The sequence below is a fragment of the Loxodonta africana genome, chromosome 1, assembly GCF_030014295.1.
Source record: "Loxodonta africana isolate mLoxAfr1 chromosome 1, mLoxAfr1.hap2, whole genome shotgun sequence".
Taxonomy (NCBI): Eukaryota; Metazoa; Chordata; class Mammalia; order Proboscidea; family Elephantidae; genus Loxodonta; species Loxodonta africana.
In genome coordinates this window covers 196,223,527-196,248,006 of record NC_087342.1, presented here as the reverse complement: position 1 = coordinate 196,248,006, position 24,480 = coordinate 196,223,527, and the positions used below count along the sequence as shown (strand labels likewise).

Here is a 24,480-nt window from a genome sequence, read left to right as displayed (position 1 = left end):
CTCCTTCCCGCTGTCTCAGATGAGATGATTGGGATCTTTTTCAGCTCATCTGACATAGGTTCACAGAACTGTATCTGCTGTCAAGAAAATAGAACTGTCAGAAACTGCCAATTATTACTGAACCCTAAAATACTTCTATATGAAGCATAAATAAACGGTATCTATGTGGAATAACTGGATTACGGATATTAAGAGAGTGAAAGCCAAATCACTTAGTGTATGCTCTTCTCTTCTAAATGGAGTTTAAAAAGTCGTAGCTGGCTTTACTGATTGTCATAGTAGCTCTATAAATATGCATCATAGTATAATTCAGTAGTGGTTAGAGAAAGTGTTCTACTTAAAGAGGGATTTTTTTTTTTTTAACTCATACATAAGTCTACCAGAAGGGTTATTCTTCTGAGTCAGACACAGTCTCATATGAATAAGCTTTTGTTGGTGTACTTATTTAAATAATCAGAACAGATTTATTAAAATGCCATGAAAAGTACTCTTCCCAGGGATTTTAATGCACAAACCATATTGTGACAGGAGATGAGCCTCTGTTCTGTAAATAAGAGGAATGAAATGAGATAGAAATGTTAAATATTTTATGAGTTTCGAGTGTAGTAAATAAAAGGTGATGTAAATTCATGCTACACAAGCTGTGTTTATGATACTTTTAGTAGTACTTTAGGAAAAATTATACATTCTCAGATGCTCCTGATGTCACTCTCATTAGGGGGAAAAATGCTGTTAATGAGAACAATCGTAAATTTTTAGCGTATAATTACAAGAGCAGCCTGTGGATATGACCACTTAAGTAACTTGGTGGTGGTTAGTGCCATTGCTTTTTTTTTTATTTAAAGAGAAATTTTGTAATTAAAAGCATTTTTCTAAATTATCTTCTCTTGGAATTATTACTTTTAATCCTATGTGTTCATGAGTTTACTAATGGACTTTTTTGGGGGGGGGTGGGAGGGTGAAAGTCATTTCTAGTACTTTTTGCTCCTGGGTAATTTTTAAAGTAAGAGGGCACGTGGGAGATAATCAACTTGTTTCCCTCCTTAGTTTTGTCCTTATGCTCATTGCTAGTCTTTAGGGCTTTTCAAAACAGACTGTTTACTGTTCCTGATTTTGAAAATAGGTATTAATTTCCCAAATAGCAAAATTATGTTTTATTAAAGGTTGAATTTAATGAAAGCAAGTAGCAATATAAAAGAGTATAAAAAAACAAAAAAAAAACACTGCCATCGAGTCCATTTCAACTCATAGAGACCCTGTCTAGTGCTTCAAACACTTAGGCAAGCACAACTTCAAAAACAAAGCAGGAATGAATACGCTGTTTTAAATAAATGGTTTTCTAGAATGTATGCCAGTTAGTTTTCACCATGTTTACTACTTAGCTGGTGTGAACAAACAAACACACGAGATTTTCAGTAACAAAAAAGTAGCAGCTTTTGGTAAGTAAAATTCCAGATGCAACTTTGAGTCCCTCTTGAAACTCAGGACCCAAATTCATTGTCATTGAACAACGTTGCATTTAAATAACCAAGAAAGGTGTCTGTCTACAGGTCTGTAGAAGAGAAAATTGACAGTATACAGTCTCAGGACAAATTTGTTTTTATTAGTGTATGAGGGAAAATAAAAACAACAAATATATTGCTTTGAGACTCAAACAGTTTAACTCTTAAGGGAGTTTCCGTGAAAAGTAGAAGACCTGGCTATATGGTATTTACCAGAGAAGACTTATTATTTTGCAGTTACTTCCTCTTTTCTGAAGAAGGTCATTATAATTCTTTACAGTTACACAATCTTTGCTGACTGCTGCTGTGGAATTCAATGTAAATTCCTTGCTAACACTATTTAGGAAAAGCAGTTCGTTTTACTGACTTCAAGGGATTTTTAAACTTGATTGCATTCTCCTGCATTTTCACCGATTTGTCAGTAGGTGGCAGTATTGGTAAGGGATTTGTTTGCATCTAAAACCTGGGAGGTTTTGACCGTGAACTTGAGTTCATAGATAAGTTCATAGGTAATTGCAAGGCAATTAGGTAAGAACACCGCAGATCTCTCATCTGGATCACCGATTCTGAAATAATAAATCATATTTAATTGCAGTGTTTTTACATTTAGTCTTTTATCCTTAACCCATTGGAGGGGGAGGGAGAGAAGATTTTTCTGACTCAAAATTAGACATTCTGGCCATGTCTATTTTAAGAAGAAGGATTATGACAAGAAGCAAGGTAGTGAACCAGAAAAATTGAAAGGATGACTAAGGTAAGAGTGTATAACATACCTCTGTCTTTATTTTAATGTATACATGTTCACTTATTCATTCAGCAAATATTTATTGGGCATCTATATATGTGGAGTGGGTAGTGGGATATATGTGGAAGGCACGCTCTGCCCTTGGAATACATTCAGTGAACAAAATAACAAAAGAACCCTGTTCTCATGGAGCTCCTAAATGCCTCCCTCAAAGAAGGAATTCAGGGGTTCAGTCTTAGTCATATTGGGTTTTAAGTACCTATTAGGTATCCAGGAAACCCTTGTGGCATAGTGGTTAAGTGCTATAGCTGTTAACCAAAAGGTCAGCAGTTCAAATCCACCAGGTGCTCCCTGGAAACTCTACGGGGCAGTTCTACTCTGTCCTATAGGGTTGCTATGAGTCGGAATCGACTTGACGGCAGTGGGTTTGGTTTTGGGTTGATTAGGTATCCAAGTGGCAAAGTCAAGTAGCATTTGTACGAGCAGGAATTCAGGAGAGAGGTCAGGGCTGGTGTCATTCATAGCTATATAGACTTTACACTTCTAGGGGAGGGACACAGAATGAATTATATAAAATGAATTCATAAGTAAATAACATTTTATAGTATTAAAAGGTGGTAAGTGCAATAGAGATGCACACACACAGAAAGATGACCAGGATAAATGGGACCAGGACTTGTAGGATGAAGGGGTAAGTGTTTTGCAGTTTTAAACAAGGGATCTCATTGAACAGGTAACATTTGAACAAAACTTGAAGGAAATGAGGAAATTACCATGCAGACATCTGGGAGAAGAGCATTCCAAATGGAAATAACTAGAACAGAAGTCCAAATGCGGGCGCATGCCTGGATACCAGTGTGGCTGGAGTGGAATGAGTGCCAGCTGATATAGCAAAGGAGGTCCGAGAGGTAACGTGAATGTAGGGGGTGAGAGCATGGGAGAGGGCCTCGTACTAGGGTATCTAGAATTGATCGTTCAGTTCAGGATGTCTCTTCCAGTGAAACGGGCACTGTTGGCGAAGGTGGTAGCGGTGGAATACTAAGAAGTGATCAGATTCTGGGCGTATTTTTGAAGGTATAACCTACAGGGTTTCTGGTATGAGAGGAAGAGAATAATCAAGGATAACAAGACTTTTTACTTGAGCAGTTAGAAGGATGGAGTTTCCAACAATAAATAGTGAAGGTGAAGGTGAAGCGGGTATTCTGGGGGAGGAGTGATTCAGGAGTTCAATCTTGAACATGCTGACTGTAAGGTGCCTGTTAGACATCCAAGTGGCAATGTCTAGGAGTTCAGCAGAGAGACCTGGGCTGGAGTCATTGGGAAGTATATGGACTTTAAACTTAAACCATGAGCCTGAGATCATCAAGGCATTGAGTGTAGATATAGAAGATCAAAGACCGAGGACTGAGTCCTGGAGCTACCCAACATTGTTGTTAGTTGCATGGAGTCAATTCTGACTCACGTGACCCTGTTTGTACCACCCAGGAACTCCTCACCCATCATTAGGGGTTAGGAAGACGAGAAGAAACAACAAAGGGATTGAAAAGAAGTGACTTTTGAGATAATTAGGAAAGCGTGGTATGCAAGCAACCAACTGAAGGAAAGGTGTCAAAAAAGAAGGGAATGATTATAATATCAGGTGTTACCTATATCTCAAACAAGCTGAAGACTAGGAATTGACCATTGAACTTATCTATATGGAGGTCATTATTGAACTTGCTGAGCAGTTTAGGTAAAGTGATAGGATTGAAAACCAGATTGCAGTGGGGTTAAGAGAGAATGGGGAGAAGAAGAATTGAAGACAGTGAGTATGGACATCTCTTACAAGGGGTTCTGTTATAAAAGGGAGCAAATGAATGAGACTATCTAGCAGCAGAAGTAGGTAGTGAGGCTTGTATAGAGGAGCTTGAATGCTGGGCTTGGAATTTTTGAAGTTAAGCAGTATTTTGAGAAGAGGTGACAAGGGTTCTGGAGCCCAACTACTTGGGTTAACTGATGTGACCTTGGGCAAGTTACTTAACCCGTGATTCATTTTCTACTTTGTATAATGAGAATAGTAAGACTGTTTACCTCTTAGAGATTTACTAACACTATAGAGTTGCTATGAGTCAGAATCCGCTTGACAGCAGTGGTTTATTTTATTTAGAGATTTTCTATAAGTAAGTCAATCCACGTAAAGGGCTCAGCAGAGAACTTGCCTCATAGTAAGTATTGAATAAACATGAGTATTTAAATTAGGGTATTATGATCAATAGTATCAGAGCTATACCTTATGAATTATCTGAAAACATTATTCTACTGTCATAGCCTCATCCATTTACTCATTTATCTTGGTTTTTCTGGGCCCTTGGCCTCTTTCATCCCATACTAAGTACCAATAATTTTCCTCCATCTCTATTGGCTTCACATCTTGGAATCTGGACCTGACATCCAGCCTCTCTCTCTTACTTTCTGGTCTCACATATTGTATGGCGTGACTTAGCTCTGATAGAAAGGGATTCATTTGAAACGTTAGAACCCTTTTCCTTCCATACGACCATTTCTTAAACTCAAAATTTCTTTGAAGGGCTTTATGTATAATTTGCACATGTTACTGCATTCTGTAGAAGAGACACAGATTGGTTGCCTGAAAAGTCGCTCTTATGGTATTTTCACCTAAGACCAAGCCACGCTAGCTTTGTCACAGGCAAGCTTTTTATCTTAAGATTTCAAGTCTTGATTTCTCAGCCTAAGGAGCTCAGATAAGCTTCAGAGAAAGCAGCCACACTCTCTGCTGCCTTTACTCCTCTTTTGAGGTTCACCTCATTGTACCTTGGCAACTCACCTCTGTCTCTTATTGCATCTACTTTAACCTTTACAAAATAACAGCTTTCATGTAACTTCTGCCTTAAGTCACGTTCTGCTACAGCCAGGGACAAAGCAAAGAAATTGCTCCTAGATGGAAGTTCATAGGAGTGTCACCAAGAGTGGCCTCATTCTGAACAATTAAGATTTTCATTCTCTCACCTGACAGTAATCTTGTTACACATATAAAAAAGCATTGATTTAAAATCATTACCTGTGGCTTTAAAAATGCTTTTTTCAATTGGGGGCTCTTGGGGCATCTTTGGTCTGGTTGTGGTTATCACCGAGGTTGTGTTTGGCAAGGGAGATTTCTACTAAGAACATAAAGAATTAATTGTTAAGTGTACATCACCTTTTGTCCAAGAATCTTGAATGCATTCTAGGACATGCCTCATTCACTCACCCTCATGCCTTGTCTTCCTGTTAAGGAGGTAGAGGTGGATAACTGCTGACTCATGGCAACCTTATATGCAACAGAATGAAACATTGCCCAATCCTGAGTCATCCTCACTGTTGCTGGCATGTCCATTGTTGAGGCTATTGTGCTAATCCATCTCACTGAACATCTCCCTTACCCTTGCTGGCCCTCTACTTCACCAAATATGATGTCCTCCTCCATGATTGATCCCTCCTGATGACATGTACAAAGCAAGTGAGTCAGACAATGTTCTATTGTGATCCATAAGATTTTAATTGGTTAAGTTTTGGAAGGAGATCACCAGGCATTTATTCCTAGTCTGTCTTAGTCTGGTAGCCCTACTGAAATCTGTCCACCGTGGGTGACCCTGCTAGTATTTGAAATACCAGTGGCATAGCTTCCAGCCTCATGGCAACAACCAAGCCCCTGCAGTATGACAAACTGACAGGCAAGTGGTAGAGGGAGGAGAAATTAACATTCCTTATTCTTATTCCAGCATCAACAACAACATTGATATAAACAGGTGACAGGAAATGTATTCTTAGCAAGTGAACTCTGATTTGAGGGAGGCAGATGTGGGTACAGCTAACCAAAGGGATAAAATATAGTGGGAGTATAGAGGAAGGACACCATTAATTGGGTAACTATTAATGGAGGCAGTGAAATTTAAGTTGGAAGAGCAGGTAGGATACCAAACACAAGGGCCAGTCAAAAATCATGTGGCTCAGAATTAGGCCTGTGGCAATGAAAATGAGTAAGAGTGGGTTAGAATGAGGTTTGGAGTTGGAGGTCAAGAGGACTTGGTGATTCCATTGAACATAGGAGTGAGAGAGGGAGGAGAAGATGATGGTGACTTTCACAGACTTATGGGATAAGGGGAAGTACTGGTTTGGAATAAAGGAATTGAAGGAAGAGAGAGGGAAGTATTATGGGTGTAGAAGGGAGAGAAAGTTAAAATATGTAGAGCTTAAGATGTGTGAAGAGGCTGAACAGTAGAAATGAGACCTCTTTTAGATAACACTTGTTTGAAAGATACATAATTGGAAAATATCTGAGTGAAGGTGATGGTTAAATCCATAGGAACAAAAGGGATAGTCTACTGAGAGTAGGGCCAAGAGAGGGCTACGGTTGCCTTGGAGATGTGCCTCCCTCCATTTAAGGTATGTATAATGGAAGATATGCCTTAGAAGTAGCAGTTCAAACCATAGGGGTACTGTCAGGAGAGTAAAAATCACAGATATCAAGGGAGACAACAGTTTTAACAAGGAGAAAGTGGTCAACAATGTCAAATAATTCAGAGAAGTGAGCCAGATGAGGGTTGAGTAGAGACCGTTGGACCTGAGGTTTATAAATTCAGGGCTAACCTTATAAAGAGCAAGGTTTTTAGAGCGGTGGGTACAGGACCTTATTGCAGTAGTCCAAGATGTAAACCAGAACTGGAAACTTTGAAAGCAGTTGTGATTGTCGGGGGGAAGGGAGGATAGGAACAGAAGGAGTGAGGTTTTCTTTGATATTTTGCAGAGGGGAAACTCGATCATAATTACAAACATAGTTTCTGATATCTGAAATTATCTGTATTTTAATTTTGTTAATTCAAGAGCTTCTTGGTCCTTGTGATGAAATATTGCTCAAGAAAATAAAGTGAGAAGTTTTTGATTAAAATTGTGCTAAAGGTGAAAAATTCCCCAAGAATTTTGCTAGATCTTATGCAAGATCATTTTCACCTTTCCAACTAGGAACGTCACAGTCCTTTTGACACCCGTGCATAGAAAATAATGAGTCAATATGGCATCCACCCATGCTGCCATGTCTCATATTAAAGCCAACCCTTTTAATATTAATTTAAATTTTATTTTTCTGATTTTTTAATTGAGAATCTTCCCCAATTTTAAATCAAATGACCTTAAAATAAGTTTGATTGGAAGCTGATGTTAAAGAAGGGCCTGACAACTCTGATATAATAAAGTTTGTTCCATGTTAGCAGGTTTTTTGATGATAGTTGTTATAGATTGAATTGTGTTCCCAAAATACATGTTGGAAATCCTAACCCCTATTTCTGTGGATATGACCTTATTTGGAAATAGAGTTTTCTTTGTTATGTTAGTGAGGCCATTCCAATGTAGGGTATGTTCTCAGCCTAATCACTTCTGAGTTATAAAAAAAAAGTGGGTTAGACACAGAAATGGGCACACACTGGGTGAGACAGATGCCACATGAGAATTGCCAATAATGAAGGAATGCCCAGGACTACCAACAAGATAGGAATCGACAAGGCCACGACCCTGATTTGGACTTTTAGGCTCCAGAACTGTGAGAAAATTAATTTCTGTTCTTTAAAGCCACCATTTGTGGTATTTCTGTTATAGTAGCACTAGCTAAGACAATACTCTTGGTAGGGAAATGCTACTCTCTTTCACTGGTTTTCTGCCTTGCCACGTACAGGAAGAGTATATTTTACTCTGCCAGCTGTAATATGTATAGCAAAACCTGAGGAATATAATATAGCAAAACCTGAGAAATATAAAAAATAAATTGGAAAACAGGATGGTATGTAAAAACAAAACTTAGGACAAGAGTTAAGGAAAGCTTTGCTTCCAAACTGTAATTATTGAAAGGTAAACAATACATTGAATTATTCTATAAATAACTCTGTTCTTCAAAATTTTTGTTCATGTTCTTCCTAAAATAACTTTTAAAATCTTTGCATAATTTCAAAATGAAATCTAAAAATTTTTTATTGTAAGTTTAAATAATTGCAGAGGACATTTTAATACTTTAAAATATTTCAAGTGGAATTTTAATACCATAGTGATTTGACACCCTCTTCCATCTGCTTCAAAACCCTGGTGACATAGTGGTTAAGAGCTACTGCTGCTAACCAAAAGGTTGGCAGTTCAAATCCACCAGGCGTTCCTTGGAAACTACGGGCAGTTCTACTCATTCACTATGAGTCGGAACTGACTAGACAGCAATGGGTTTGGTTTTTGTTTTTTTTTCATCTGCTTGGGAATATATATATATATACATATATATATATAATTTCTTTATTAATAGCAAGAAATTTCACATTTGTTCCTTATTTTCCCTTGGAACTCCTATTTTTTTATTGTACTTCCCCCTTATAAATTTATCATAAAGTAGTATATTCCATGCTACAAATTGGTTATTCTATTACATTTCTTTGCAACAAAAATACGTATATAAATTAAAGTTATTGTCATAATATTACTAGTATGAAATTGACCAAAATGACAAAAATATATCACAAATTTTGGTAGTTACTAAACACAAAAATTTAAATTTTATTGAAAATGAACTTCTTAATGAGAAAAACAGGGTTTTTAGCTTTTTTCTCAATTTAAGTATCAGTGGATGGATATTACTTATTCCTAAAATTATATAAGTTCCTAAAATTACGTAAGTTCAGTTTCAATCTTATTTTTTTGTTTTACACACAGGGCAACCTCCTCACATACAAAAGTAAATGGGAATGACAATCTAGTTATAGCAGCCATATTTAGTTTATTAAACCTCCCTTAAAGCTCTTTATATGTTCCAAGCAAAGAGATCTATCATTAAAATTATTTGTGGTGATGTATCGGCTAAAAGACCCTTCTTCATATTTGCTGAAAACAAAAAATTTGAAACAATCAGACTTGAGTAAAGATCTGTTACCCAGCTACTATGATTACTTATTTTGTCAATTTCTGAGAAGTATGCTATGAAGTGATTACCAAAAGAACACTCCTTTTATCTGTTCTGCTTTGAGGTACTTTGTTTAACCTGATATACTCAGAATGGCTAGAGAACATTAAAATATATATTCCAGTATATTTTGGCCATTAAAATATTTTTTAGGTATTGATAAGATCTTTGACCATTTGATAATCTATTTTATGTGATATATGACTCGACGGCAATGGTTTATATATATGTATATCTATACATATGTATATATATCAAACCTTGATGCTTTAGATTTAGAACATTCAATTTACAGGCATTGTCTACCATGTAACTTAATTTGGCAAAGCAGTTCTCATTGCCAAACTAATCAGCCAAATCATAATTGCTTTCTGTCAGAAAAAGTCCAGCTTCATGTTTCCATGCAATTAGCATGTTACTAAGTGACCTCATGACAACCATCTCACTACTGATCTAATTGTGAAAGAGAAGGGGAGAGAGAGAAAGAGGAGGCAGGAAGCCATACCATGAGTTTCTCCTCAGTATGAAGTTAGGCACCAACTGCAGTGTTACTTACTGATGGTTATTTGCTTTCCTTTTATGAGACTCTCCTTTAGGGGTGATGTGTTCTTTGACAACAGTAGGTGGAAAAGGTGAGGTCTCTCAGTGAAAACTGTGTCACTTCTGCCACACTATACTACAAAATATGTGAATTCAGAATTCGGCCCTAGTAGAGACCACATACTCTGTTTTAAACTTTAAACTTCATCTATGGCTTATCATCACAGAGATGACATTTTAGGAAAGCATATAAGTCTGTTGAAGTTGAGGACCTGGATAGTGACTCTAATAAAGTGATCTCTCCACTTCTGATCCTTAAAAAGTCTTCATGTATCTCAGCAGCATGCTTACCACAGTTTGAAAAGCATTGCCACGGGCACGTAGGAAAATGATAGGAAGAGCTTTTTGTTGTTGTTAGGTTCTGTCAAGTTGCTTCTGACCCATAGCGACCCTATGTACAACAGAACGAAACACTGCCTGGTCCTGTGCCATCCTCACAATCGTTGTTATGCTTGAGTCCCTTGTTGCAGCCACTGTGTCAATCCATCTTGTTGAGGGTTTTCCTCTTTTTCACTGACCCTCTACTAAGCACAATGGACTTCTCCAGGGACTGATCCCTCCTGATAACATGCCCAAAGTATGTGAGATGTAGTGTCACCACCCTTGCTTCTAAGGAGCATTCTGGTTATACTTCTTCCAAGACAGATATTTTCATTCTTCTGGCAATCCATGGTATATTCAGAATTCTTCGCCAACACCACAATTCTAAGGTGTCAGTTCTTCTTTGGTCTTCCTTATTAATTGTCTAGCTTTCTCATGCATGTGAGATGATTGAAAATGCCATGGCTTAGATCAGACAGGCCTTAGTCTTTAAGGTGACTGCTTTTTAAAGTTTTGCAGCAGATTTGCCCAATGCAATGCGTCATTTGATTTTTTGACTGCTGCTTCCATGAGTGTTCATTGTGGGTCCAAGTAAAATGAAATTCTTGGTAACTTCATTCTTTTCTTTGTTTATTATGATGTTGCTTATTGGTCCAGTTGTGAGGATTTTTGTTTTCTTTATGTTGAGGTGTAATCTATACTGAAGGCTGTGATCTTTGATCTTCATCAGTACATGCTTCAAGTCCTCTTGTGTCATCTGCATATCACAGGTTGTTAATGAGTCTTCCTCCAATCCTGATGCTGCATTCTTCTTCATATAGCCCAGCTTCTCAGATTATTTGCTGAGCATACAGATTAAGTATGGTGAAAGGATATAACACTGACATAGACTTTTTCTGAATTTAAACCTTGCAGTATCCCCTTGTTCTGTTTGAACGACTGCCTCTTGGCCTATGTACAAGTTCCTCATGAGCACAATTAAAGTGTTCTGGTATTCCCATTCTTTGCAATGTTTTCCATAATTTGTTATGATCCACACAGTGGAGCTCCTTTGCATAATCAAAAAAGCACAGATAACCATCTTTCAGGTATTCTCTGCTTTCAACCAAGATCCATCTGACATAGTAATGATATCCCTAGTTGTACATTGTCTTCTGAGTCCAGCTTGAATACCCAGTGGTTCCCTTTCGATGTACTGCTGCAGCTGCTTTTGAATGATCTTCAGCAAAATTTTACTTGCATGTGATATTAATGATATTGTTTGATAATTTCTGCATTCGGTTGGTTCATTTTTCTTGGAAATAGGCATAAGTACCATTGGTTCTTGATCATATGCTACCTTCTGAAATGGTTGAACATTGACCAGTTCTTTCTGGTACAGCAACTTTGTGTATTCCTGTGTCGTTCAATATTTTCCTCATAGAATCCTTCAGTATTACAACTCGAGGCTTGAATTTTTTCTTCAGTTCTTTCAGCTTGAGAAATGGTGAGCATGTTCTTCCCTTTTGGTTTTCTAACTCCAAGTTTTTGCATGTTTCATTATAATACTTGGTCTTCTTGAGCCACCCTTTGCAATCTTCCATTCAGCTCTTCCACTTCATTTCTTTCATTTGCTTTAGCTATTCTATATTCAACAGCAAGTTTCAGAGTCTCTTCTGACATCCTTTTTTTTTTTCCTTTTCTCCCTTTTTAATAGCCTTTTACTTTCTTCATGTACAATGTCCTTGATGTCATCCCACAACTTGTCTGGTCTTTATTCGGTAGTGGTCAATGCATTAAATCTATCCTTGAGGTGGTCTCTAAACTCAGGTGGGATATACTCATGGTCATACTTTGGCTCTTGTGGACTTGTTTTAATTTTCTTCAGGTTCAACTTGAACACTGCCTTTGAGTGATAGTCTGTTCTGAAGGCAGTTCCTGGCCTTGTTTTGACAGATATTGAGGTTCTCCATTATCTCTTTCCACAGATGTAGTCAATTTGATTCCTGTGTATTTCATACTGTGAGGTCCACGTGTATAGTCCTGTATGTTGTTGAAAAAAGGTATTTGCAATGACTAAGTCATTTATCTTGCAGAATTCTACCATGGGATCTCCAGTGTCGTTTCTATCACCAAGGCCATATTTTTCAACTAATCTTTCTTTTTTGTTTCCAACTTTTTCATTCCATTCACCAGTTATTATCAATGCATCTTGATTGCATGTTTGATCAATTTCAGACTATAGAAGTTGGTAAAAATTTTCAATTTCCTCATCTTTGCCTTTAGTGTTTGGTGCATAAATTTGAGTAATAGTTGTTTTAACTGGTCTTCCTTGTAGGCATATGCATATTATCCTATCACTAACAGCATTGTATTTCAGTATAGATCTTGAAATTTTTTTTTGACTATGAATGTGACACTGTTCCTCTTCAATTTTTCATTCCTGGCCTTGTAGACCATGTGATTGTCCAATTCAAAATGACTAATACCAGTCCATTTCAGCTCATTAATGCCTCAAATATCCATCTTTAAGCATTCTGTTTCATTTTTAACAACTTCTGATTTTCTTTGATTCATACTTCATACATTCCATGATCTGATTTTTAATGGATGATTGCAACTCTTTCTTCTCATTTTGAGTCATGCCACATCAGTAAATGAAGATCCAGAAAGATTTACTCTATCTACATCAGTAAGGTCTACTCTATTTTGAGGAGTAAAAAAAAAAAAAAATTTGAGAAGTAGCAGCCAAGAAATCAAACAATGTATTTTCTTGCGCAAAATGCTTCAAAACAACTATTTAAAGTATTAATAAGCAAAGGTGTCACATTGAGGACTAAGGTGCACCTGACCCAAGCCATGGTATTTTCAGTCACCTCATATGCATGTGAAAACTGGACAATGAATAAGGAAGACTGAAGAATTGATGCTTTTGAATTATGATGTTGGCAAAGACTATTGAATATACCATAGACAGCCAGAAGAACAAACAAACCTGTCTTGGAAGAAGTACAGCCAGGATACTCCTTAGAAGCGAAGATGGCGAGACTTCATCTTATGTAATTTGGACATGTTATCAGGAGAGGTCAGTGTTTGGAGAAGAACATCATGTTTGGTAGAGTAGAGGGTTGGTGAGGAAGAGGAAGACCCTCAATGAAATGGATTGACACAGTGGCTGCAACAATGGATTCAAACATAGCAACAGTTGTGAGGATGGTGCAGGAGCAGTGTTTTGTTCTGTTGCACATAGGGTCACTATGAGTTAGAAAGGACTGGATGTCACCTAACAACAGCAATTGTGCCATAAACTTAGTGTGTGTGTGTATGTTTTAATTACCATGATGCCAGGAGATAACATTAATACTAGCGACATTCTGGATGAGAAAGCAATCTTTGCGCGTTCAAAGGCTTTGATGAGGCCAGTAATAGAGGGACCATAACTAATATTGGTTTTCACATGATGAGAAATAGGAAACAACAAAATTGAAGAAAGAAAATTTAAAAAATGGGGCCAATTGAAGTTGAAGTTGGGATTATTTAATGTAAACCAGAATGTGGATGTACCAATTATGAACTGCCTTCAAATACATAAAAATTCATTGAATTTTCTACAGTTCTTAAAATGACAGTTTAAGGAGGAAGTATTCACGTCTAATGATTTTGTTTATTTTTAAATATTTTTTTCTGGTTATAAATATGTACTCATTATAGAAAATTTAAAAAGTCAAAAGCAAGAAAAATGTCACACCTAGAAAGAACCACAGTTAATATTTTATTTCCTTTTGTTTTCTGTACAAATATATATATCAGGCCACTGAGATCACACTTTTGTATCATGTTTTTCCCCCATTGAATATACTGTGTTTCTAATATTATTACAAACTATTTTGAGTGATACCAAGTTTTTCATTGAATGGATGTCAAAAAAAAAAAAGTTTATATAATTACTCCCCTCATGTTGGATATTCAGTTTGTTTCTAATTTTTTACTCATAAATATTGCTGTGAATGAGGGATTTGGATGTATAATAATAACTTACATTTATTGAGCACTTGTTATGGTGCAGGTACTGAGCTCCTTGCTTTACAAGGATTTTTTTCTTTTTTTTTCAGAACCTGACACTAACCCAGTTAAGAGGAGAAAATGTGGCACAGAGAGATAATGTCACTTGCCCGAGGTCACACAGCTAGTAAATTCAGAGCAGCAACTAAATGCTGGCGGTCAGCCAGAGTCCCCATCTCTACCGCTTGTCCATAGCAATAAGTCCTCTTCCCTTAGGATAGATGTGAAATTATTGCCTCAAGGAGTATAAAAATATTTAAAGCTCTTGTTGCATCTATTGCCAAATTGCTTTTTCAAAAAGTTGTACTAATTTATTCTTCCACCAATGGCAGGTGAGTGTAATCTCAATGCATCCTTACCATTGTTTTCTTTAATGTTTCATTGATTTCATGGGTAAAAAAATGATATTTTGCTGTTTTAATTTGCTTTTCATGGATAGTTAATGAGGCTAATCATGTTTCTTATTGAATTAATAAACCTATAAAAGTTATCTCTTTACCTTCTTTGTCCCTCATTTCTCTATTGCAGTATTAGTTTATGTATATAAATGTAATACTTAGATTTATTATATTCACTTATTAAAGGAGTGTGTGTGTGTAGAATACTGACTGACCCCTAGAAAGCAATATCTGTCAATCATCATCAGTATCATCATTATTACCAGTGCGAAACCTTTCCTCTAGTTTGCTTTTAAATATTTAAAATATTTTTGCCTTTAAATATTAAATTTCATCTTTTTTATCTTGGTGTTCCAGAGTTCTTGTGAATGGAGAAGTCGTTATTCAGTAAAGAAAGTTTCCTTAGAAATTATGAACTATCCATCCCTGGAAAAATAGTGTTAAGAATAATTCATCCTCACCCATTCCTATAACTTGTTGATTTAAGTATAGGAATTGCTAGAGAAAAGGAATTTCATCCATTTCCTTTCAACTTGAGACTTCCTAACTATCTGTCTTTTTTCTAGGATGTTAGACAATATTTAGAAATTGTCTATGCTATATCAAAATACCTACAAATAATTCTGTGGAGGAAGGAGTGCGATTAAATTTTAATAACTGGTGTTCCATGGCACCAACCAAACCAAATGGGCATGATATTTCACTGTAGGCCTGGTAGTGTACTGGACCAGTGTATACTAACTGAAAATCATCCAGAGTGGGGTTGAAGAGGCATTAGGATAGATGGAAACAGGTATATGTATTTGAGATCTAAAATGTTTTTCAAACTTATATGCTGAAATATATTTATGTACAAATGTAATTTCTATAGAATTATGAGAGTCAGGTAATTTTTATTGAGACAATAATAAAAAATAAGGATAATGAACTTCGCAGATGGATCAATGTAATGATTAAGGTTCCAGAGATACAAATTTATTGGTAAAAATTAGTAAAACAATAAATTTAAAAACTTTCCATCCTGGCGTAACATAAAATCATCCTGGAATGACAACCATTTGAGATCTGAGCTCAGACTATAAAAACTTGCAAATCTTTGAATGGGTAGGAAGATAGTGAATGACCTTCAAGGATGTTAAGTACAGTCATATATTTGGGAGTGACACTTATTCAAATTTAAAACATAAAATGTATGACCCTGAGTCTAAACTTAGGATAGAAACTTAGTAAACACTATATAGGTCATACCAAGAAGACAAGGGCCAACAACCAGCCATGGGGAAAAAGCATGCTAACCATCTAGTCTTATCAAAAGAGATACTAAAAACCAACAGATTATATACAGATTATACTCTATAGATTTATTGTAAACCAATCCATATGTTGTGTAAATTGTGGCTAGGTGAACATGAAGGCAACATTAAACTAAGTCTTAAAGTAGATAATGCATCCAGGAGTGAGATTGCCAACACTTTGAGGACAGAATCTATCTTCTCTTATCTTGGTGTCTTTAGTGTTTAATACAGTAATTGGCACGTAGTAGGTACTCAGTGAACGTTTGCACCTAATAAATACCTCGAGCTTATCCACAGGACCCTGGATCAGGTGGCTGGAGGATTTGTCCCAGAGTGACCATTTTTCTGTTCATTTATTATTCTTCTACCTAGGTACAAGCAATGTACTCAAATATCTACTCTATGTTCAAATAGCTACCCTATGTTCAAGAGCAAGTTTCAGAATCTCTTTTAAACTTACTGCAGGGAAATATAATTGGTTTGAGATCTGTGGGTCTGAATGTGTATTCTGACCAATTTCCAAACCCAGTCCTTAAAGGCTGTGTCTGATTTTTTTCCCAACAGGCAAACTTATAGAAAGGGGCATTTCACCCCAGGAAAAATCATAAGTAACTCCAGAGGAAGGGAGTGGAAGGAATGACCAACTGTCTAACGTGGCCAAGGGTAAGGAATAGGAAGTAAAGAGAGGAGACAGGTAGGCAGGACACACTATAGAATCTCTACCAAAGCTTCAATTCACCTTTCCTGATGCACATGTGTGGTACTCGGGCAGCCATATTGTGTGAGTGGACTCACCATGTCTAATTGGACCACAGTGGATACTTGAGATGGACAGTTTTTTTCCCCCCCATGGAATTTAGAAATTAGACTTTGCTTCATTTTGTTAGTCTCCACACATGGTTGGGATTGCACTTGGGAGACTCAGGGTGTTCTTATTTCACCATGGGGACTGAAGGAGAGAAAGTGAAGGTTTTTCAAAACCAGGGTAAAGAATTTGTAATTGGTAGGAAATGGGGAGGCACTGAAATCTTTTAGTATTGGAGTGACATGTAATCAATCATATCTAGTTTGCCGAAGACATCTCATGCTTCTTAGTTCTGAAAATTGCTAAATTCATCTTATGCCAGCCATTCCAAGTGTCTGCTCTAATGTGCTTTGCTGAGATGAAATCAAAGTACTTCCTTTCAATAGCATTAGATACACTTTTCTCAGCCTAAGTTTGTGAAGCATCAAAAGGGAAGAATATCAGCCTGGTGACTCTCCCATTCTCCTCCCTTCCTCAGGAGGCTCAGTCAGAGAGACTTTCCTTTCATTTCTTGACCTTGACTTCCACTTACCTCATCGGCTTTTTGCAAATTAGTTTATCTATTTTTTTTTTTTCCTAACTACATTCATCTTACAAATGTTGGCAACCAAACCCATTGGGAAGCTCGGAAACACTGGGCTCTTAGTCTTGATAATATGTGAGGAGGTTGTGTCTTCAGGATTTTATTTATTGACAACAGCTGTCTTGTCACTTTTAAGTGGTTCTTTTTCTCACTCCAATAGTAGACACTTACTGCCCTCTGGAGTAGTTTGTAACCAAACAGTTTCTTCCACCCCTTTCATTTAAGGAGGGTTAATGTGCCTGTGTTTTTCACAGAGAGGGTAGCTGCAGCCTGAGAGCATGGCCAGTATTCTTATTTATCCTCCTCCCTGCGGGATGAAAGTGAGCCAGGACTCCAGCAGATGAGTGCCTCTTGGTGCACTGTGGTTCTCTCTCCCATTGGTGCCTGCCTACATCTTCCCTTGATTGCTCCTCAGTCTGCTCCTTGCTCACACACTTCAACTGGAACACAATTCCCCTTCCTTGCCTGAGTCGTAGGCAAGTAAGTATGTTCTTTGTTTGGTATGACATGGTATTGGCCCTGATATTCCCCTTGCTGTCTCTCTGCTGGCCTCTCTCCTGTCTCCCTTAACTTGCAGGATGCTATTCACAATTCCTTGAAAGCCATTGGAATGATAAATACATAAGAAGAATAAAAAGACTGTAGCAATTAATAACATTAATAATAACAACAGCAAACATTTGGGTACTTACCCTGTGCCATACACTGACTGTACAGTCAATTTCTTATTGAATTCTGATGAAGACCCATGTGTGCCATATTTTCTATCAATATCTCAGTTTTCAGCAGTGGTAACTGAGGGTCATAGACTTTAAGTAATTCTCCCAGTAATAAAGCTAGTCAGTGAAACAGTCAGGAATTGAACCCATTTGTCATGCCTAAATCTATGCTTCTGTACAAAATGCTATTCTACCTCATTGCTTGGTGACACCAAGAAAAGCAATTCTGAGAATCCTCAACCTTATTCATTTTCATCGCATTCAATCTTTGGGAACCAAACATCCCAGTGGTGGTTTTGTTTCTCATTGTTTTATTGTTATTAAAATCTGGAATCCAAAGTTCTCACTGAAAGTCTTAGTCATCTAGCGCTACTATAACAGAAATACTACAAGTGGAAAGCTTCAACAAACAGGTTTATTCTCTCTCAGTCTAGGAGGCTAGAAGTATGAATTCAGGGTGCCAGCTCCAGGGCAAGGCTTTCTCTCTCCGTCAGCTCTGGGGGAAGGTCCTTGTCATCAATATTCCCCTGATCTGGAAGATTCTCTGTGCAGGAAGCCTGGGTCTAACAGACAAGCTCTGCTCCAGGTACTGCTTTCGTGGTGGTATGAGCTCCCCCATCTCTTCTCATTTTTCTCTTTTGTATTTCAAAAAAGATTGGCTTAACATGCAACTGAATCTTGTAGATTGAGTCCTGTCTCATTAACATAACTGCCTCTAATTCTGCCTAATTAACATCACAGAGATAAGATTTACAACTCAGGAAAATCACATCAGATGACAAAATGGTGGACAATCACACAATACTGGGAATCATAACCTAGCCAAGTTGACATATATTTTTGGGGGGCACAATTCAATCCGTGACACTGAGCTCTAAGCTATCTCCTCCCTTCTCTAGGGGGAGCAGTTCACAACCTAATCAGACTGTGCAGAGACCAGCTCCTTATCCCACTGTGCTTATTTATGACAATGCTTTATTGGTTTTAAATACTTTGTTTTAGATGTAATCAATGCCTTCTTTCCTTTTAAAGACTACCTCCATAATTTTGTTTCAGGAATGGATATTTCAAGTCTACTTCAGAGTTACAACAGTCAGCAGCACTGTCTATGTGCCCAGCACAGCACTTATGTGTACTCTCATTGGGCCATTGCAATTGATGGGCAAGATGGATGACAATATGATCTTCATTTTACAGAGAGGAAACCAAGACTCAGAGAAGAATAACCAACTTGGCTAAAACGGAATTAGCATACAGTTCATGTGACTTCAAACCCTGTTTTTAACCATTCTAAAATAACAAGGCACTATCACCTGCATCATTCGCCTACCTCTTCTTTTCACATATGCTTCTGCTCTCTCATCCTGTCTCCATATTACTCCCAGAATGATATGCTTTAAGAAGTAAATCAGGTCACTTCCCTATTTAAATCTCCTCAGCAGTTTTCTATTTCCATTAGAACCAAATCCAAAATCCTTAGAATGGCTTAGAATTGCAATATTTTACCTGACCATGTTCCCGGCTTCTCATCTTCCCACTTCTCTCTAAACTTCTTTAACCTGACATTACTGGTTTTCTTTCCGTCTCCATTATTGCCTGTCTTAGTTATCTAGTACTGCTATAACGGAAATACCACCAGTGGATGGCTTTGACAAACAGAGCTTTATTCTCTCACAATCTAGGAGGCTAGAAGTCTGAATTCAGGATGACAGCTCCAGAAGAAGGCTTTCTCTCTCTATCAGCTCTATAGGAAGGTCCTTGTCATCAATCTTCCCCTGGCCTAGGAGCTACTCAGTGGAGGAACCCGCAGTCCAAATATGGCATGAGGTTGCTCTGTCTCTCTGCTTACTTCTCTCTTTTATATCTCAAACAAGATTGACTCAAGATACAACATAATCTTGCAGATTGAGTCCTGCCACATTAACATAACTGCCTCTAGTCCTGCCTCACTAACATCATAGAGATAGGATTTACAGCACATAGGAAAATCACATCAGATGTCAAAATGGTGGATAATCACACAATACTGGGAATTATGGCCTAGCCAAGTTGACACACGTTTTTGGGGGACACAATTTAATCCATAACAGTTCCTAAGTAGAAACTGCGTTTTCTGCTTCATTAAGATAAACAAGAGTATTTAAATTTATTAGTTGTTTTTGTTGATGGTGGTGAGTTTTTTTGTTTTTTTTTTTAATGTCAGCTCAGGTTAAGTGCCGGTAGACATTTTCTAGGCTAGTTAGAAATGGATTCTACTAGTCAGTAAAGCTGTGAAAGATTGTGTACGATGCAATGTATATAAAAATTAGCCTATTATAAATGGTACACTTCTAGGACATTACTTTTTCTTAGTCTGTGTGTGCTGTTTCACAGATTAGTTTGCATATAGGGTATAACAGCTTCTTGATTGTTCCAAAGCTGTCTTGTGATTGATTATAATTGGAATGCATCATGTAATGGCTTCTAGAAAATACTGGTGTGGTCTGGCTCACTGCAATGGGCTGTGTTAAAAGCCCCAATTACCCCCTACGTTTCTTTCTTAAATCCTGTCACTTTTCTCTCTTATATTTTCTAAAATCTGTACCTTGTGAATTATCTTAAGAAATCTTGGATACATTTTCCAAGTATTGCCGAGAAGGCAAGAGAGTATTGGGGGATGGGGCTTACTGTTATTATTATAAACATGTTGGCATTGAGGTATGCTGCCATGGATGAGAAGTTTGGCTTTATGAGAATGAAGTATGACAAAATGGTCTATTGCAGGTGCCACCTTAGAATACTGAAAAAAAGGGAGAGGCTTTGAAGAGCCAAAAGGAAGAACAGATAAAGCTAGTACTGATTGTTGAGACCCCAATATGTGGAAGTCTGCAAAGGATGAATCTGGAAGGTGGCTGGAAAATGGAAACAATATTTATTAATAAGGTACACATACATATAAGTGGAGATGAAACAATAAACCCCAAATAGCAGTATAGCGGTGGTTTTAACTATATACTTCTATGTGAAAGAAAGATTCTAGAGTTCAGTGACTCAGGAATAATGATTAGAGAGAATAGTTGGGAGAAATGTGCTAGTGGAGAGAAGAGACCTGGTGGCACAGTGGATAAGAGCTTGGATGCTAACCAAAAGTTGGCAGTTTGAATTTACCAGCTATTCCTTGGAAACCCTGTAGGAGCAATTCTACTCTGTCCTGTAGGATCACTATGGATCAGAATCAACTTGACAGCAATAAGCTTGTTTTTGTTTGTTTCTGGTTTCAGATAGACTTAATGTTGAGTGTTACTGTTTATCTGCTTCTTATCCCACCTTCCATCCCCAAGTGTAAACAGCATATATGTTTTGGGAGAATACTATTGATTTGGTATAATCAATATGACCAATCTAACTAAAGTAGGATATTGGAGCCCTGGTGGCAGAGTGGTTAAGAGCTCAGGCTGCTAATCAAAAAAAGGTCAGAAGTTCAAATCCGCCAGCAAGTCCTTGGAAACCCTATGGGGCAGTTCTACTCTGTCCTATTGGGTTGCTATGAGTCAGAAAGAACCCGATGGCACACAACAACAACAACATTCCCGAAAGCATTAATATTGGCACTCTGTGGCATTTACAGTCACCAGTGAGCTTATACCAATTTTACTGTTTTTCTTAGGTTTATTTATGGCTGGAAAAAATGGAAAACTGATATCTAATTAGATTAAATTGGAAGATAGTGAAAGAAGATAGTGGCAGACAATCAAGATGTTCTATAAAAAGTCTGTTCTACCATAAGGAACAGGAAACCAAATCTTAAGGAGGAAAATGAACAAGAAGCTTTAGATCAATATATGAGAGAAGAGGGTAAAGAGAAAAGGATCTTACTTTTATTACATGCTTAAGTCCTACTTGCTTTACATTTTGGTTTAATCCTCATGACCAAATTATAAGGTATTTTGCTTCAGTTTGCTTAAGTTATATGCCACCATTTGACTAATCCAAGGCTGTTCCCATCTATTTGTAGTTGTAAAAAGTGTAAATCTTTAAGTATGATTATGAGGAACTACTAGAAAATCACATGTCAAAAGAATCTCATTTTCTTTTTCTATCTCTTTAAAAGTAGGTTTGGTGGATTAGGAGACTGTCAAATACATAGCATTCAGTTGGGCATATATTTTACCACATGTCTCTCATTTTTAAGAAAAATTGCAGGATGTGAGTTGAATTATATCATGCTTAAGCAGTGAATACTCTAACAGTGTTAACTGGTAGATCATTTTTAAAACCAGAGAGGGGTCTCAAGCGACACAGTTCAATTCAAGATTTGTTGTTTTTGTTCACAACTTGAATGAAGAAGAAGACATGCTTATCAAATAAGCAGTGAGAGAACTAGGTCTGAATGACACAGTCAAATTAAAAATGCTTCAGGAGTTTGAGCAAGCTTGGCTTTAGAGTGAGGTGTGCTGGTGTACCTTAGGCAGAGACAGGCATATTAAGACAGATGGAAAACTGGAAGTAGGGGTGAAGCCAGAACATGGGGAATGACCCAGATGTAAAACTAGTTTAAGAAAAGAGAGAACTGCAGTCCAGATGCCTGTGCAAAAGGACCCTGTCATCCTGGCCTTGATTGAGCTGCTATCAGTGTTGATGGCATTCCAATCTGGTGTGTGAAATGTGACTAGTAAAATTTTCATACAGAGGTGATACTCAGAAGGAAGTTGATGACATGTTAAGTATTGTACCAGTTTAAACATGATCCCAACCAACAGTTAAGGGTAATGGAAGTAGAACCTATCTCCTGCAGTGGCTAGCAACTGGAAAAACAAGACAGAAGTTAGGTTATACAAATGATTAATTTCAGGAAGGCTTAGGGGTCATTATGAGTTGGATTTGACTGGATGGTACACAACAACAACACAACACGAGGAGAATTTAATGCAGTATCAAATTTTCAATGGGTCCTGCTGGGACAAACCCAGTGAGATATGAGGTCCCAAGGCTGAGCTGAATAATGCAGAGAGCTTACCGAGAGCTGCTTGGGTAGAGTAGCCCAAGACTCTACTTACAGTTGAGGAGGATGGCAAAAATATAAGATGAAGAGAAGATATGATGTGTCAGATACAAGGTATGAAGTGGCAACATTGAAGGTCAGACGGATTATGAGATTAGAAGTTAAAAGATCAAGAAGTATTTTGCAAGATGGGTGAGAAATATAATTCAGGATCAAAGCCCTGAACCATGTGAGGGTGTTAAGATCCACAGGCAAATAAATAAATAAACAAGTTCCATTTCATCCTATGGAATGGAAGATGACTCGCATTACTGTCCAGCCTGGTCAAATTGGCCTGTGAACTGAGTGTTTAGCCTTCAAACTGAAGCCTTCAGTGTCTAAATCAAATGAAAAATGAGCTGCATTAAAACAAGGAAGATGAACTAAAACAGCAAAATTATGAAGTTCTTTATTAGAATTAAGAAAAGTTACAAGTGTACAAGCTTGGTATAGCTTTCTGGGCAAAAGTTCCAGTAAATTAAAAAAAAAAAAAAAAAAACCCTTAGCCACATTTTAATATACTCTACATTATGCAGTACATTTAGGGTAAAAACAAACAAACAAACAAACAAACAAAAAACGAACCCGTTGCCATTGAGTTGATTCTGACTCTTAGCAACCCTATAGGACAGAGTAGAACTGTCCCGTAGGGTTTCCAAGGAGTGCTTGGTGGATTCGAACTGCTGACCTTTTTGTTAGCAGCCATAGCTCTTAATTACTACACCACCAGGGTTTCCCATTTGGGGTAAAAAGGGCAATAATCTTAAACTCTGTCAACTCAAGTAGAGAGATTAACATCCTTTGAAACCTCAATTTTCAGACCATTCCTAAGGAATTATATTAAATTCTGATAAATATATTTTAAGAGAACTTTTGATAATGTAAAGTAGGATTCAGAGGATGAGGACCAATGTGGACATGATATCACAAGATGCAGGTTGAAAATAACCCAGGGGAATGGGGCCACTTAGGGAAGGCACGAGAGCAGTCTTCAGATATTTAAAGAGATTTAGGTGTATGTGAGCAAAGATAAGATGTAGTCTGTGCTTGACCAAAGAATGGAATACAGACCACTGAGTAGAAATTTCTGGCAGAGTGTAGGGACTCAGTAGACACTTTTTATATTAAATAATGAATACCTTTATAAAAAAAGAAAAATCCCAACCCTGAGTGGACTGTCCTAGGGAAGTATTCAAATAGCGATGAGATGATCATCTGTCAGGAGGCCCTATAAGATTCTCACATTCTGTAGAAATTTGTTGTAAAAGTAAGTAATTAAGGTTTCATTCAAAATACAGTCTCAATGTTTAGCTCTGTTTTGGTAGTATAGACCTATACCAAAACCACCGAACTATGCTAATCATAATGTGTTAGATTGTTGCTCTAATATGTTAAATTCTACTTTATCCAGATTTCATAACTCACTTTGAAGTAAAAGTATGTTGTGATTAATGCAGAGTCCTGAGTTAGGAATTAGAAGACAG

General features: G+C 37.3%; 1 long non-coding RNA gene across 1 annotated transcript; it reads left to right on the top strand.

The window, feature by feature from the left end:
• The first annotated feature begins 952 nt into the window (after nt 1–952).
• Nucleotides 953–23,513, top strand: LOC135232334 (uncharacterized). The gene is made up of 2 exons (XR_010322895.1): nt 953–18,562; nt 19,033–23,513. It is a non-coding gene; the product is annotated as an uncharacterized LOC135232334 (long non-coding RNA).
• Nucleotides 23,514–24,480: the final 967 nt, after the last annotated feature.